At 36.9% G+C, this 16,796-nt stretch overlaps 1 protein-coding gene and 1 long non-coding RNA gene across 4 annotated transcripts in view; one reads left to right on the top strand and one right to left on the bottom strand.

Moving 5' to 3' along the window:
- The window catches only part of LOC102159433 (uncharacterized), a 908,266-nt gene that overhangs the window by 107,284 nt on the left and 784,186 nt on the right, over positions 1–16,796 (bottom strand). The window lies entirely within an intron of this gene.
- LOC106506502 (uncharacterized) overlaps positions 1–16,796 on the top strand; it is a 73,111-nt gene that overhangs the window by 41,100 nt on the left and 15,215 nt on the right. Inside the window, exon 3 of one of the 3 annotated variants that reach the window (XR_014831364.1) lies at positions 11,565–12,948. The exons of the other annotated variants lie outside the window; for them this stretch is intronic. This is a non-coding gene — a long non-coding RNA (uncharacterized LOC106506502). Of the gene's footprint in view, positions 1–11,564; positions 12,949–16,796 lie in introns of those variants that run through there. 3 annotated transcript variants of the gene reach the window in all.

The following is a 16,796-nucleotide window of genomic DNA, read 5'->3' as shown; positions in this document are numbered from 1 at the left end:
AGCATTTCACGTAGTCAGCTGTGTTTTTCCCCCCTTCCATTCTGCTCTGCAGCCCATGTGAGCTAAGAGTATCTTTGGAGGGATAAGTGGAAACACATCCAACACAATGGAGAAGAATAAGAGGGCCGGGGTGCCAAGCAAGTTTGGTTGTTTCCAAGAACAAAGACTGAAAATCACTCACATTTTCAATTGCATCTGCTTAAGGAGCTGTTAAGCAGATAATATGGGGGAGGTCTCCCAGGACTAGGTTGTCCCCTTTCTCTTTTATTCTTTTTTTCCTACTTCCCATGGTTGGCAGAAATGTCTTGACAGCTATACCACTCAAATTCAAAATCCTGAGAAGCATGAATTTTTAATACCGCTTTTCATTTTTCTGTCTTTCCAACTAAGTGTGACAACATATTGAATCTTTGAAAGATCAGTCTTGGAGATGCCTCTTGCGTAGAAAAAGTACTTTGGGGTAGGAAATCTTGGTTCCTAGACTATGTCTGCCACATTTTCACATGGGATGCTAAGTATTTCATTTAAATTCTTTGAGCTTAAATTTCCTCATCTCTGTACAGATGATAATAATCTATACTTCATAGGGTTGGTGTGGGTAATAGCATGATGTTATATGTAATAGAAAAGACAGACATTAAACTCAAAGTAAGTGCTCATCTACGATGGCTGAACCTCCGTCCCTGAGGTAACATGCAGGCAAATTCTGCTTTGTGCAATTGCAGTGGAAGATACACAAATTTCAGCAAAAGCAGTGCCAAGTCGCAGATATATTTCCAACATTTAAATAGAAATGCTGAGTGCTACCTTTGGCAGAGATTTATCAAAATTTGTGAATTTTGTTGTGGAATAGGAGTCTGTTCCTCTGACTTTATGATGAAGCCTCTATTTCCACTCTCCCTAAAGAAACAAATATTTGATATACTTTTTGTTCACCAAGGCTTCAAATATTCAAGTACACCTCCATCAATTCATTGCCTCCAAACCTTGGCATTGTAACAAGTCAATTCTCTTTGTAGCCTCCCAACCTCAAAGACAGGAAGCTGAATTACTGGAAAGCAGCGATTTTTTCCTCTAGAAATACAACAGGATGGCACCATTTGAGGAGGCTTGCCCATGTGAGAGTTCATCAGCCCCTAAGCTCTGACCCCAAAAACGTTCTTATGCAGCTTCCCTGAAGGCCTAGGGACTTCTATGGGATGGCTCTTCATTACCTTATGCATTGCCTGAATCTCCAGGCTTTTAATTCTAGTCCTGTGTTCCTGTCCCCACAATCCAGTGTGTCAGTCCAGCAGACACAATGATGACCACTAAGGGACTGGGTTCACATTCATCATCTGTGTGCAAGGAAACACCTCATGTATCCATATATGTCATTCAATCTAAAGAGTTTAGATATTCACAGATGTCTGGAAATACGGCTTTATAGCTCTCTCAGGGTGACTATAAAATATAACTTCTGACTCCACAGGACTGGTTATGGTTGGGAGAACTTGTATGCCACTTGGCATCTCATCCTAGCTGACCCCACCCAGAGGTGGGCTAGGGCTGGCTCACATCATGACCACACAAAATGTGGGTCTAACCTCAAACTATTGAGATCTCCCTGCCTCTGAATTTACCCACAGCTCCACATTGCTGTCCCTTAACATGGAAGGTGAAAGGAAAGGAATATGCCTATTGGGAGTAGGTGAGGGGATAAGAATGTTAAATATGGCTTTACTATTGCCTTTGAAGGACTGCTCATAATTTTTTAATGTCTTCTCTCCAGAAAGAGATACCCCCACCCCTGCCCATTCCAAATTTGTCTCTCTAATCCTGTGGCTTCTTGCTTTCTTATCTAAAACCTCACCTGGGACCTTAGCTTCAATGCTGCATCAATCCATCAGAATGGAACCTTGAGTGCTGATGGAAAAGGGCAGGGAGAGGATGACCACAACAACTCCTACACCAAGTCACCTCCAGCTGATACAGATTCTTTCAAGGACTTCAGCACATTCTGCATAGATCACCTCATTTATCTTTACTGCATCCTTAGTGACAGGAGGAGAACTGCAATTATATAATTCTACCTTAAAAGGAATGCAGTCACAATGCAGAGACTGTGACTTGCCCAATGTCAATCAATTGCAGGAAGAGAATCCTAAGTTTCTGTTTCTTGTTAGTACATATTAAGGTATCTTCTGATGGTATTTAATGAAAGCTGCCAGCACTCATACTTAAGGAGCAGAAAAACTGAACTAACTTTGATTCCACCCTGACTCGTGTCCAGCCTGCGATCATTCCTTCACACGTCCTTCCATGACAAAACACGACCTGACTCTGTTGATAAAGAACCTAATTATGCCAGGCTGGAAAGGATCAGTGGCTATGATCATATTGGAATAACTCAATTGGGCAAAAGAACAGAAAAGATGGTAAGAGTGTTATTATATCAAAACAGACAAATTACAAATATTTTTAGTGATGATGCACTGAGAAGAGGTCAATGATTTTGAGAGACCACTGAACATGAGCTGCTCAATATATGGATGTCGTTGAGACTAAAAAATGTTCCAAAATCCCTAAAGTGTTGTTTTATGTATATCATTAGTCACACTGAACTCAGACTCACCAAACGTCTGAATTCAGGTGTCCCCATTGTCCCAAGAGTTAGATTAAAAATAAAGCATGGTATTAAAATTATAGAATCATTCCAAATATTGGAGCTTAATCCTTTAAATACCAAAATGGTTAATTATTTGAGGGCAAAAACTTACCCCAAAGTTCAATACAAAGAGGACACATAACAGATTCTCACATTTTCTGGATGAAATTCTCTCACCCTCGTGGACATGTATGACCCCAGTACTGGCAGACAGTGATGCCTTAAGGGAATATTGAGGTATGTAGGTCACCTTCTTTCTTCCGAAATGTCCCAGACTGGACGTTCTTTTTAAATTTCTCCTGCTTCCCTCTGTGCTGTTGTGTTAACTCACAACATTTTTGCTACTGTCATTATGTGAATCTTGTAATCTAGCTTCTCCATACTACCATCACTACTTCTTGAAAAGTACATGAATTTGGGGCATAAATAATAGGTGACATGGACAGACAAGAAGTTTTAAAAAGGCAGCATCTCAAGAACGTGGTTCTTAACATTTACAAACCATGGAAATATTGGAGAATCTAAAAAAGAAGTTGTGAATGCTCTCTCCCTATTTATATCCACATATAATCTCTCATCAGGGTTTGTGAAATACATCCAAAGAAATTTATGGTGCCTGAACCCAATCTGGAAACATGGAAATTTTCCTAAGGGCTTTGTGGTAGTTTTTTCACCAAAAGGTGCTCCTACTTACTTGTGCTTCTCTGGGCATCAGAGTAGTTCCTACTTCTAATAGTCAATTTAGACATTCTAATTTAGTTGTTGGTAGTAGGAGGCAATCAAAAAATATTTGGTAAATGTTGATAATATTAAGATTAAAAATTACTTGATATTGCAAGCTAACATGAGACATTATAAATGCAACACAAAAATTGGGAATGTCTAAATCCATACAATGGAATGATAAAAATAAACAGCTGACCTGATCATAAATATCTACATAATAATTTATAGGTATTATGCATGATTTCTGAATTGAAACATTATACTATTTGAGGGCAGGGGCTATTATGATTTGCACTGGAGTCCCTTCTTCATTCCTCATTTGGATTTGGCTTTCTCTTTGTATGTATAGCTTCCATTTTTGGAGTGATCATTTCCTTCCACAGGGCCCATATTGCTCCTACCAGGGACTCATGGCTCTCTGAATCTACACTTGCTCAGAGGTCAGAGTTAAATTTATAATCTTTATTACCTGCATTTTAAAGATCTAGCAAATGGCACAAATTCCCCAAATGCTGAAACTTAAGCCTTGCCAGCTTATAATGTATTTTCTTTGTATTGTACACTGAAGTTAACTGGGAATGTTATCATTTGACTTGTGTGACCCTGGATTCTCTCATTTTTTTCTGAGCACCCTGAGAGCTTTTGGTTTTTGATCAGAGAAGAGTTTTCAAGCAAACTCAACCTAAAGTCTTCTCCTTGATGGGAAGAGATTGTATTTCACCTGTTCTCCCTGATCATTTTCTGGGCACTTTTGTGAAGACTGCTCTATCAGTCTGTATGAGATAGGTTATGCTGCAGTGATTAACAATCCCCAAATCTCAGTGACTTGAGACAACAAAGGTGTGCTTCTTGTTCACACACAAGAACAGAATAGCTTCATTCACCGTCATTGTCTGGGTCTCCAAGATTTACGGAAGTCTTATCTTTACACGTATTTCCATGATTCGGATATAGAAATCACACAGTTTATTGGCTAAAGCAAGTTACAAGGTGGTGCCCAAATTAAAAAATGGCAGTATTGCAGTCCCACCACATTCTAGGAAGTGAGAGGGCTGGATGCTTTGTGAATAGCCCAGAAGACCTTGACACAGATTTAGGCATGGATGTTCTAATTCCCATTGTGGTTCCTCACAAATTTTTGATATGTCACACTCTGTCCTAGGTTGCTAGAAGAGGTTGCTGGATAACTGATTTTTGAAAAATTAATTGTTTATGTGCTTTCTCAAAGGTGTCTTAGATATATCATCTTTGTCAGAAGATGTACTTTTGAAATATTTCAGCTGGATACTCTGTCTGGAGTCTAACTCCCTCAGTTGACAGTTTAAGTTCTATGAATAAATTTCCCCTTTAACTTTTTCCCCATGACAGAGGATATCAGAAGTGTCTCCCTTTCTGCCCCCTCTCTGCCTAAGGGACTTGTTGTCTTAGGTTTTATTGACTGCTAGGTGGAGGTTTTTTTATCCTATTGTTGCGCCTTTCTTAAGAAGCTCAGATATTTGGAGAGATAATTGGAGGTTTAGAAGACTTTTCTAATTGATAAAACCAAGTGGATAGCTTTAAGGAGCTGTTTCAAGGTATACTAAGGAGTGGGAGAAGATGATGGGCTTAATCTAACTCGAGGAGTTGGGGGTCAATGTGAGTATAAATTGCCTGAAGAGCATTTAAAAACAATAATAAAAACCAACAAAAATTCTGTCTTTTTATAATTCTCATGGCTCACTGGCAAATCTATACAATGTCAGTGAAAATATATTCCTTTGGACTGGACCTCCTCCACTGCCACACTTTCTCCAAATTCACCCATATGATAATTCAACTATCAATTTCAAGTTTCTCATCATGAAGTTTTTAGTTGTTTTTCACTCACTCCTACTAGTTTGCTGAGAATTTTTACAGTAAATGGATGTCAAGGATTTTTATGCTTTTGTTGATATGATGAATGTTTTTTCCACTTTAGCCTATTAATGTGATGCATTACATGAATGATTTTTGTATTTTTTAGATGTGATTATTAGTTGACTTTGAGTAAAGCAGATTATTCTCCAGTGTTGGTAGACCTCGTTCAAATAGTTGAAGGTCCTCAGAGATAGGACTGAGGTCCAGAAAAAAGGGAGGAATTTAGCCTGCAGACTGCCTGGGGACTCAAAACTGTAATAGCACTTTGGCCCACCAGTGGGCCCTGCTAATTGTGGACTTGCAAGACCATATAATCGTGGGAACCAATTTCTAAAATCTCTCTCTCTCTTCCCCCTTCTCCTATTCTTTTTTTTTTTTCTGGAAAACCCCAACTAATACTGATAGATTCGAATAGGTTGGGAATAAGATTACTAGTTCAAAGTTACTGTAATAATTCAGGAAATAATGAGGCCTGCTTTAAACCCATGGTAGTGAGGCTAGAGAACAACAAATGAGTTGTAGAGATACACTGAGATAGAACTGATAGCTCTCACTGACAGTTTACGTGTGAGAGCATGAGGGAGATAAAATATTTGAATAATTCTAGTATTTCTTGTTTAGGCACTAGTAGTATTTTAAAAGAAATAAAGATGAATAGATGAAAAGCATATCTGGGAGGGAAAAAAGAAACCTTAAATTTATTTCAATTATTTTGAGCTCCCTGTATAATACCTAGGAAGATATTCTGTAGGAAGATAGGAAGCTTTAGGTTATTTTTAGAAGGAGCACTGCCTGGCAATGTTCACACTGTAGGTGAGAATGAGATGACTCAGGGAAATAGACTAAATGAGAGTAGGATGTGGGCCTGGGTCCTAGAGGATCCAGTTAAGGGTGGCAGAAGCAGAGGAATAATTTCTGTAATTAAGTTTCTGGGCCATGCGTTCTCTTTCATTGAGGTCTTTCTTCAGGTGTGTTGAGCTGTACAGTCATTGCTCTGTCTTTCTATAAGGTTCACGAAACAAGTGTTGGACCGGCCGCTGCATTAGTCTTCAGGAAGCTGTCTGTCCCTTGACAGTCATTTTTGGTAACAGCAACTGACGAAATCAACCTTCATGCCAATATTGAAAAAGCACTGAGGAAGAAAAACGTTAAACACAGAAAAGTCTATTTGTTTTTAATTCTTTTCTACTAGGACAGTTTTAACTTACAGGCTCCATTAATGCAATGTGACTCCACGACAGTGTGTGCTTTACCCAGTTCTATTGAGATATAATGGGGATCTTTGATGTTGTAGTTGTTCATGAAAGCGGTCTCCCATTAATAAAGTGTTTTAGTTGGAAGGCACTGAGGAACATGGCTGCAAGGACACAAATTGCTCTGTGTGACTGGAGATGAATGAGGAAGAAGAGGTTTAAGTAGAGAAGGCAATTCATCAAACTTGGCTTTGGGGTAGATAACGTTCATCACATGCCTATGGAGATCAGGATGTCTGAGACTTCAGTCTTTCTCCAGCTCAGTGTCAGTCTAGTTCACTGTCAGCGCTTTGTTCTTGTTGGCAAGCACAAGATCAAAGACTCTCAGAACAGCTTTTATATCACAGATGCTCATGTCACATAAAATCTTAAACTGACCTAATACACTCATTTAACCAAGTTATTACCTATAATGAACTTGTATTGCCTGAAACATAATAAACCCTGAACATGTCCTGGAAAAATCAGAGTAGCTTAGATCAGGGTGACCTCCAAAGACAGTATATTCAACAAGAAGCCTTCAGTAAACAGCTATATATCCTGAGAAAGAGAGAGGAAAGGGAAAAGGAGACAGAAAAGTTTCTTTAAAGATGATATTATTAAGAACACTTTTAGGAAATTATGGAAAAATTAAAAATTATAAAAACATCAAAGAAAAAGAACATAATTAGCATCCATAATCAATATGTAACTGTCATAAACACTTGCTATGTATTATTCAATTTTAATTGAAGTACATTAACAAAGTATAGATAGCATGTTTTATTAATAAATGTTTCAATTTGCATCCCCAAATGATTATTTCCTAAACATATCCACAATGCCCTTATCAAACCTAACAAAATCATAATTTCTACCATTTCATTTCATGTTTGAGTTCAGATTTCACATTCTCCCAGTTTTTCCCCAATTTATTTTGTAGCTGCTCTCTTCAGACCAGAACCCAATTAAGTACTATGTGGTACATTTAGCTGTTATATTTTAACCCTAGCTTTTAAAAAGATTCCAATTAACATTAGGAAGCGATTCTCAAATAATATTCAAAAATTGTCTCCAAAAAGAAAAGGATGACTTACTGAAAATTTTAAGGGACCCAGTGTGCAGGTTTTTTGGGATCACTGACTCACGGATTTGTGCAGTAGTTTCCAAATCTGGTTTGCCATCACCAGCCCCTGAGAAGTTTTGGAAAGCTACAGATTTCAAGGCCCCAGCACAGATTTACTGAATTAGATAGAATCTCAAGAATTAAGCAACCTACCCATCCAGGGAAAATATTAGTCTAACTCATTTTATAGGACCAAATCCAACATGGGCTCTTTGTATTCATAGTTATAATTCCATTACCAATTACAACCTTCTAATAGTTGGCGAACTTTTGTTTATGACATTTTCACAGCTACAAAATATTTGATAAGGAAACAAATATCCAGGGTGTTTTCCAATTAGAAAAATTACTAGGTTGTTAACTAGAGGAATTTTATTATGATTTTATTTTATGGGGCATTGAAATTAGCATTGTCACATTGAAATTTTATTATAATAAATTTATTTCTAAAGATCATAGTGATTATGTGTTAGAAATTGGGCATCAATAATTTTGATGAAAACATTTGTATAATCATTTAGAATATATATAGCTAAATTATATGATTTCCTGTTTCTCTGCAGTAACAAAGAAAATTAATTCAGGCCCTTCATTCTCCAAGCTCTTAAAACATTTGACTTTTAATGTGTTTGGATGAATGTCTTGGGAATTTGTGTCTCTTGTTATAGGGACAATTCTGCTACTATCCTTCTAGTGTTTATCTAGAGATCTATTGATTTATCACTTACAGATACTGTATTTTTCCATTCTATTGCATATGGAGATTTATAATATTCTAATAAAAGTATTATATTTTCCACTTCTCCAGTATGTTAGAACTTAACTGTTTAATTCTATTTACCCCCTCTTGCTTTCGTGTTACTGGTTGTTTAAACACATCATAGTTACCTTTAAATCTCAATATTCCTTTATATTTACCAATATGTTTACCCTGTTTTCATTTGTTCTAGCATTTCCATGGTTTCATCTTGGGATCATTTTTCCTTTGCCTGAAGAATTCCCATACTGTTTCTTATACTATGTAGCCACTGCAATGAATCCTTTTAACTTTTCCTTGTCTAAAGATTGATTTTTTTCACCTTTATTTTAAAAGAATATTTTGCTGGTTATGTAATTCCATGTTGATGGTTATTTTCTTTTAGAACATGAAGATCGATTCTGGTTTCTGTCATTTCTGTTGCAGCATCAGTCTTATTTTTGCTTCTTTGAAAATAATGTGTATTTTTTAAAGCCAATTTTGGAAAACTCTTTCTTTCAATCTAGGACTTCAGTTATATAGTTAATGTTTTAAGCAAGTTATACAACTCTCTTACATTTTTTTCAGTTATTTTTGTTTTATTTGTATATTTTCTATTGACCTTTCAGTTCACTGATTCTGCTTTTCATTTCTAATGTGACATTGAATACGTCCATTGATTTATTAATTTCAGATGTATTTTCCCATTCTGTAGCACCCACTTAACTTTTTCTTCTTTACTCATTTGGTTTTTTCTTTTTTACTTCTTTCCTTCCTCCCTTTTTTCCTCCTTCCTTTTTTTCTTTTATTGTTTCTAATTCTCTGGAGAAATTCTCTGTCCTCTACTCTCCTAAATCCATCTTTTCCTCTTGAACATATTAAAATTTTAAAAGTCCTTGTTTGCTTACTCCATGAATTACCTAACTCCATGAAAATAAACTGTCTCTATGGGCACACATCTCAAATATTGTTTAATCACTAAGTGACTTTTAAAAGCCCTAGAAACAGTAAATAAAAACAAGATGCTTAATTGTCCTAAAAATATACTTTGATACACAAAACCTATGCAGTAGGAAAACATGCAGTCTTCAGCTGAAGTTTCTAAAGTGTTACTCATGCCCTCTTTTTAAAGATTGATTTTCAGAATCACAAGGCGAATAGCTCTGATCCCCTTTTATCCACAAGTATTTCACCTGAGAAGTAGTTATGAGATATTACAGGCAGAGAGCACAGGCAAAACTGGGAGCAAAACGACCAGGTCTAGTGGACAGTGAGTGTGTTCCTCCAGGGCATATTAGAGGGAAAAGAAAGTAGTGATTTTTTTTAAATAAAAATTTTACATTCTTAATAAGACTCAGGCAAAGGATTGGTGGTGAGGTGGAAGTGGCTGGGTCCCCCCTAGATGAAATAAACTGTCTGGCAGGGAGAGTGAGGCAGCTGTGGGTATGTTGATAACCACATCAGGTATTACAACAACTTGGATTTGCTTGTAAACTCAATAGGGGATATATTTTGACACATCAAATATCTCTAAGAAATGAAAATTTATATGTATTATAATATTTTTTGCAGAAGGTAAGACCTACTGTTTTAGTTAATACACTGGTTAACATCTTATAAGTGAATAATTGGTAAAATTGGAATTATAACAGCTCCTATAAAAAGTGAGATATAGCATCATTTTTTTTCAATTTTATTTTTTAATCTTAACATGCATGCTTAAAATCCACCATACAATTTTGTTCTGTGTTGTTTGGTTAATACCAAATACCTGTTTTAGCATATCTAATTAATACTGCCACCTTAGAGGGCCAAAGTATTCAATAAAAAAATAACAGCAAAAGTGATGAGTAAATTCTTCCTTCACTGGAGTTTAATGAAAATCAAGTCAGTTGATTCAGTCTAAATATTCTATTTTTTAAGTGACACTTTGCAATATTTAAATGTATCTTAGATAACTCTATTAAGATGCCAAAGATAGAGTTGAAAATAATAACTAAGATAAATTCCTAGTGAAAAGAGGTAATGATTCACTGACTATATCAAGAAAGTTTTAATTGCACTCCTCATATAACTGCGAAAAACACTTGCTTCTTGAGCATCCTCCTCTATGAATAATACAAAGAGCTTTATAAAAAGATTATTTAACTAATTGCATCATGTAGAAGACATATTCTCATCTCTCCCCCCAGGAAAATGCCCATGGATTCTAGACAAAAAAAAAAAAAGATAAACTGAGATAGGTATGTTAAGAACCAATAGCTTTATGACTCATGAGAACAGAGGTGCTAACCCTGGTTTAACAAATGCAGAAGGCTTATCATTCAAAATATTTCACTGTGTAGAGCAACCTGCTCTTATGTGGAGTATGTGTGAGACAAAATGGTGTTGCATTTGGAGGAAAAACAAAAACAAAACACAACAAACACCAGGAGTTCAGATGATTATTATACACCCCCATCGGTATCCCCCAGCCGAGAATCACTGCTATGGGATATTATTCTTATATTCAAAGTCAAAGTTTTTTTTTTCTTTAATTATGCCACTTGGTTATTTCTAATCTAAATTTCATGTTAAACCTGTACTTATATTATTCCATATATCTTAAGAAAATTTCAAAGATCTTTTTCATGAGCAGTGGTCCTTCTACTTTATTTAAAATCCAGAGCTAATGACGTGATGAACAGATAGCCTGTGCTGGAGGGTGCCAGTAGAAGGTACAACCTGCAAAGACATGCAGGTGCAAAAGAGCAGACTCCAGGCCACGTCTGGCTCAGTGCTGGATCTTTAGAGACTACGGCAATGCTCCTCATATAAAGCACCCAATGCATGTTTATTGACTAGATCAATGAACACATGAATGAAACTTCAGAGTTTAGAACAGGAGAAACATTATGCTCTGAAATAGAACCCATTTAATCAACATATAACTAATATTATCTATTTCTCACAATTTTCCTAGGCTTTGTATTTCTCATGACAACTGTAAATGTAGTTGTTGAGACATATTTGGCAACCAGAACTCACCAATAAGCCTAGAGAACTCTCTCAAAGTTTCATTTGGCAAGTACTATTCTGAAATAAAACCAAATAGAATAAATGATGATATGATTAGCTGATATACACAAATGCAAAGTGTATTTTACTGGCAATCTTTCATGATTGATAAAAATTCTGAACAAATTTTCATTCATTTTACAGAGTACTGAGAGCTTGTCATGTGCCTGGCCCTTGCAAGGCAAGGGTGTTACAAAGATGAGCAATATGGATAAAGTCCCTGCTGCCTGGAGCTTTCCTGAGTGAAACAAACATTAGACAAAATAATCACAAAGTATATGATCAAATTGTGGTACATGCTACGAAAGAAAAATTTATTCAATGTAAGAAAATAATGTCAAAGAAATAAAGCATCATGACACCCTTGAAACTAATGGGAGTCCAGAGTGCTTACAGAACAGGATGGGGATGGAAGAGAGGAGACAGATGCGAAAGGACAGCTGGGTAGCAGGGGTACTGCCAAAAGGTGCCAATGTTCACAGAGGGAGCGGCCAATGTCAGGTCCTGGTTCCCCCAGCCCCTGCCACCCCGTGCTAAGAAAAACTCAAAGGTCATACAACCACAGGAACAAGTGCCAGCAAAGGAACCCTTTATTGCTCAGCAAGACTTAGTCAAAGAATCATTTTATCCAGGATAATTCAGCCCTATTGATCCAGAATCAAAACAGTTAAAAAGCCTTTCTGTGTATGTTTACCCTAAAGGATAAATTTTAATTTCACAGGTTTCACCAATTCAATACAAGGAGAACCAGTGTAACAAAGAGAACACTCATCTACTTGGAGGTGGGCAAACTCCCAAGGAGGGAAGAGTTCTGTGTCTTTAAAAATTTGTCTCCGCATTTTATCATCATATACTTCCACCAACAGAATTCCTCTGCAAGCAGTAGAGAGAGGAGATACAGTGCATAGTTGGGGCAAAGAGACACCACTTTTCAGATTTAGCATCACTTTTGGATAATTTGCTCGTTGTTTCTGAGAAATTTTCTTAAAATACATATAAAATTCATTGACCATGAATTGTGATAAGATCAGTACCCGGATAGGAAAACTGTTCTCATGACTAGCAACTAATACTAAGAGGGAAGAAAACAATCATGTAGACATGAAACTGTCTCCCGTGTAGAAGAGTTCACAACATTATCCTTCTGTATGTTTTGGTAACTCTGTTTTGTTGAGTCTGTACTGCATTATGAAAGCATTTTCTATCTTGTACACATATAAGAGGACTTCAGGTAAAATCCTAAAAATTTTGTCATCCAAACTGTGTGATGGCAGCTTAAAATCACATTAAATGGCCTGCTGGCCTCGTGATTAAGCACAGGTGTTTGGCTGTGGTTTATTCATCTGCAGTCATATTTTCCCAGGGTGATTTGTGGGGGAAGGGAAGGAGATTTTCTAGTCATACTTTCTCCTCATCTACTTTAATCTCCATTACCTTAGTGGAATTAGTGATTTGATGTTCAATGTTTAAAATCCAATTGTTAGCAATTTAAAATAATATATCCATTAATTAAAGATACTTCAAAATATGCCAGTGATTTGTTTCTTTAAACAATAACTGAAGATAGTATCTATACAATCCTAGAAAACTTAAATTGGAAATTATCGCCTAATGGAAATTTTTCACCTTGATCTTCTATGGGGAGAGTGCGGACTTTATCAGAATGTCTGAGGGAAGGAACTGGGATCCAGTTCTCTCCTCCCTGTTACTACTTCCATTTCCCCGGGATTGGTGTGATTTAAAAGCAGAAAAGGAAGGAGAGACTGTCCTTGCAAGTCTTCAAGGATAACAAAAGTCCTATCCTTATTCAGTCTAAGAGGAGTTTGAGGCCCTAGGAGCCATAAAACTAATAAATCCTGAAATGTGCACTTACTGCTCTTCTTTGTTCTTCCTCAGGTTGAATACTGTACATGAGCTCGCCTTCCAGGACACTCAGAATTGGCACATTTGCTAAAAATATGGCTCCCTTTCACATACAAGGAGATATAAAATAGTGTAAACTTATATCCTATTATTTGACTAGGTATTCCATTTCATTGGTTTATGTTTCATTACACCAGGGGTTAGCATCTATAAAAACAGAGTTTGGGATTATCAGTTGGGTTTGGTTCATACTGAGATCATTTTCAACAGCATCCTAGGAGTTCCCCTACAAAACTAGTGTTGCATATGTAGCTTCAAAGTTAGTCAAGACCAAAAGTTATACTCAAAGTTACAACAGTACGGAACAACTATTTTGGGTTAAATTGCCTAAAATTCAACACCACTTCCTTTTTCCTCCTTCTTATAATAACCTTCTGGGGCTAGCCCTAAGTTGACTGCAACTCTTGTCCTCTGAGGTGGCCACACCATGTCCATATATACAGAGAATGGCATAGCAAAGTGACAATCTCTAAAGATCCCCAAGTGTCCTAAGGCATTGAAAATATGAGAATCATGTTTCCATGTAATTCCATATAAATTACTGTTGCAAGGGGACTTGTGTTTTGTTTTATTTTTGGCTTTTTTTTTTTTTAAGGCCATATGCATGGCATAAAAAAGTTCCCAGGCTAGGGGTCAAATCAGAGCTACAACTGCTGGCTTATACCACAGCTGCAGCAACGCCAGATCTGAGCCATGTCTTCAACCTACACCACAGCTCAGATCCTTAACCCACTGAGCGAGGCCAGGTATTGAACCCATGTTGTCATGGATACTAGTTGGTTTCAGTACTGCTGAGCCACAATAGGAACTCCCGGGAATTTATTTTAACCTTGGATTAGGGAAAAGAAAATATGTATATATAAGTTAACTATTAGGTAATAAATATTAAAAGTAACTTAAATAGTAAATTAAATGAAATCCTTAAAGAATAAGTATAGGTGGTTATTTTAGTCAGCTCAGGCTGCAATAACAATATGCCATAAACTGGGTGGCTTGTCAACAGAAATTCAGTTTTCACAGTGCAGGAGGCTAGAATTCTGAGATTGTGGTGTTAGCGTGGTTGGGTTTTGGTAAGAGCCCTTTTTCAATTTGCAGACTGCTGACCTCTCATTATGTCCTCATGCAAAAGAAAAGGGCCAAGCCAGTTCTCAGGATTTTTCCTATCAGGGCTCTAAACCACTTCATGAGGGTTCGACCATCATGACCTGATCCCTTCCCAAAGGTTCTGCCTCCAAATACCATCTCATTGCAATCTAATTCCCAATCTGTGGATTTGGAAGGGGGACCCAACTATTCTGTCCTTACAGTGGAGAAGAAAGCTTTATGCAAGAATGTGGATAGTTTAATAAGTCTGTTAATTTACTTTTCCTCACGTTCATTTTCCAACTTATTAGAGTTTACACTGGCTAGCCACCAGTGAAGAGCCATTGCTTTGATGGAAAGCTCACGAGGCTTCTTGTTTTGATTTCAATTTTGCAGTGGGCTGTGACTGCCAGGCCAGTGGCCCTGGGTAAGGAGAAGCTTTGAGAATCTGATCACCTGATATGAGTAAGCACATTCCCCTGTCATTCCACAGATGCCATTACTAAAGCGGATGTGAAACTCCCTTTTGATATACATTACCAACCTCTGATTAGCTGTACACATTCACCTCCTGATTCCCATTTGTAAACTGGGGATAAATAGATCTGGTGTGAGGACTGGGTATAAAAATACCTGTAAAGCTCTTGATCCTGAGTCTGTCCCTTAATGAGGGCATACAGAATAAATTGTCCACATCCACATTATTATCGCTTTGGTTGCTTTTAACTCAAGAAGCTGTAGAAATTATTGAAAAAGAAAAAAAAAATGCTTTTTTTCCTCTGGCCCTATTCTTCATCAACCACCATATGAAGTGCTGAGATAAGAAAGTGAATCCCTACTGCAATAACGGGAACTATGAAATCCCAGAAATCTAGGTCACTTCTGACAGGGATGCAGCATTCCTATGTGCCATGTACTGATCTAAGAACCTAACATATATTAACTAACTCGACTTGTCACAACCACCCGCTAAGGTAGGTGCAATTGTTACAATTCTTACCCCATTTTACTGATGGGGAAACTGATGTAAAAGAAATTAAGCAATGTGCCACACATCATACACCTTAACAAGCTGTAGAGGATTTGAATGCAGGTAGACAACTCTAGGTCTGTGCTTCACAGCCTTTTAGACCTCTTAGCTTCAGTTTTCACAGCAGTAGAATGAGAATCATCATCCCACACTGGAACTGGCAAAGGCTAATACAATGGAAGGGATGATCTCTATTAAGCTATTTAACCAAAGAGCATCGCAGTCGATGCAATGAAACAGCGTGGCTGAACATCACTAAAGATGTGTTGCTAAGGTTATTCCAGGTGCTTAAATGCCAACAAAAATGTTTTTCTTCAGTGAACCTCAATATTATGCCCTGAAATTAACATTGGGAATAATGTATCATCTTTTGTATGATTATTTGAACACTCACAATCCTTTATCTGGTCAGACAGGAGTAATATTTTTTCACAATGTATAAGGAAGCTCTTCTCACAAGTTCAGAAATGACTGTAGCGGCTCATGTTTTAAGTGTGTGCTGTTCTTTGGTAAACTCACATATTAGGGTGGATTTAGTTTGCCTCCTGAGTCAGTATAATTGCCTATTGATTCTTAGGAAGCTCCCCGCCCCCCCCCAAAAAAGTGACATTCTCAACCTTTGCTCTTTGATTTTTGCTCTTTAATTTCATGAACAACCTTTGCTGTATAATTTCTATATAGCATAAGTGGAAAAATGACTGTTTTTCAGTTAGTCCCTTTCAGAGACCAAGCCAAGATTTTTCCTAATTACTAGTGCATAATTGGTATTCCATAAACATTTTTGGATTAAAAGATTAGCCTTGTATAAACAGTTCCTGCTTCTTTAGACAGATTCATATTACATTCCTAATCAAGCATCTGATAGGCAATAGGCAAAAATATAGCAAATATAAAGCTTTATGTCATTCACAATTGCCAAATTATGTTCTAAGGCCAGTGGGTATCAGCCTGCTGAGGTTTTCAAAGCTGTGTAAGAAATCTCAATGTGCTGTGAAGTATATATAAGGACTTAAAAGCGCCATCTCTGAGTTTGAAATTGTTCTTAGCTAAACAATAAATATTAAGCTAAGTAAAGATTTCCTTGCCTTAGAATTTAGAAAGGCACTGGACTTAAAAAAAAAAAAAAGTGAAAACTAATCTGTTAATCATTTACTTATATTTTTTTTCTACTGTTGGACTTTAAAAAAAAAGGAAAACTAATATGTTAATCATTTACTTATATGTATTTTTTTCTACTGTACAGCATGGTGACCCAGTTACACTTACATGTATACACTCTTTTTGCTCACATTACATGTTCCATCATAAGTGACTAGACAGAGTTCCCAGTGCTACACAGC

The sequence above is a fragment of the Sus scrofa genome, chromosome 16 (assembly GCF_054392235.1).
Source record: "Sus scrofa isolate SSC_HxYL_T2T_F1_AM1 chromosome 16, Sscrofa_HxYL_maternal_Yorkshire_Landrace_v2.0, whole genome shotgun sequence".
NCBI lineage: Eukaryota > Metazoa > Chordata > Mammalia > Artiodactyla > Suidae > Sus > Sus scrofa.
The sequence above is the reverse complement of the archived record's forward strand: the minus strand, read 5'-3'. Positions and strand labels throughout refer to the sequence as shown.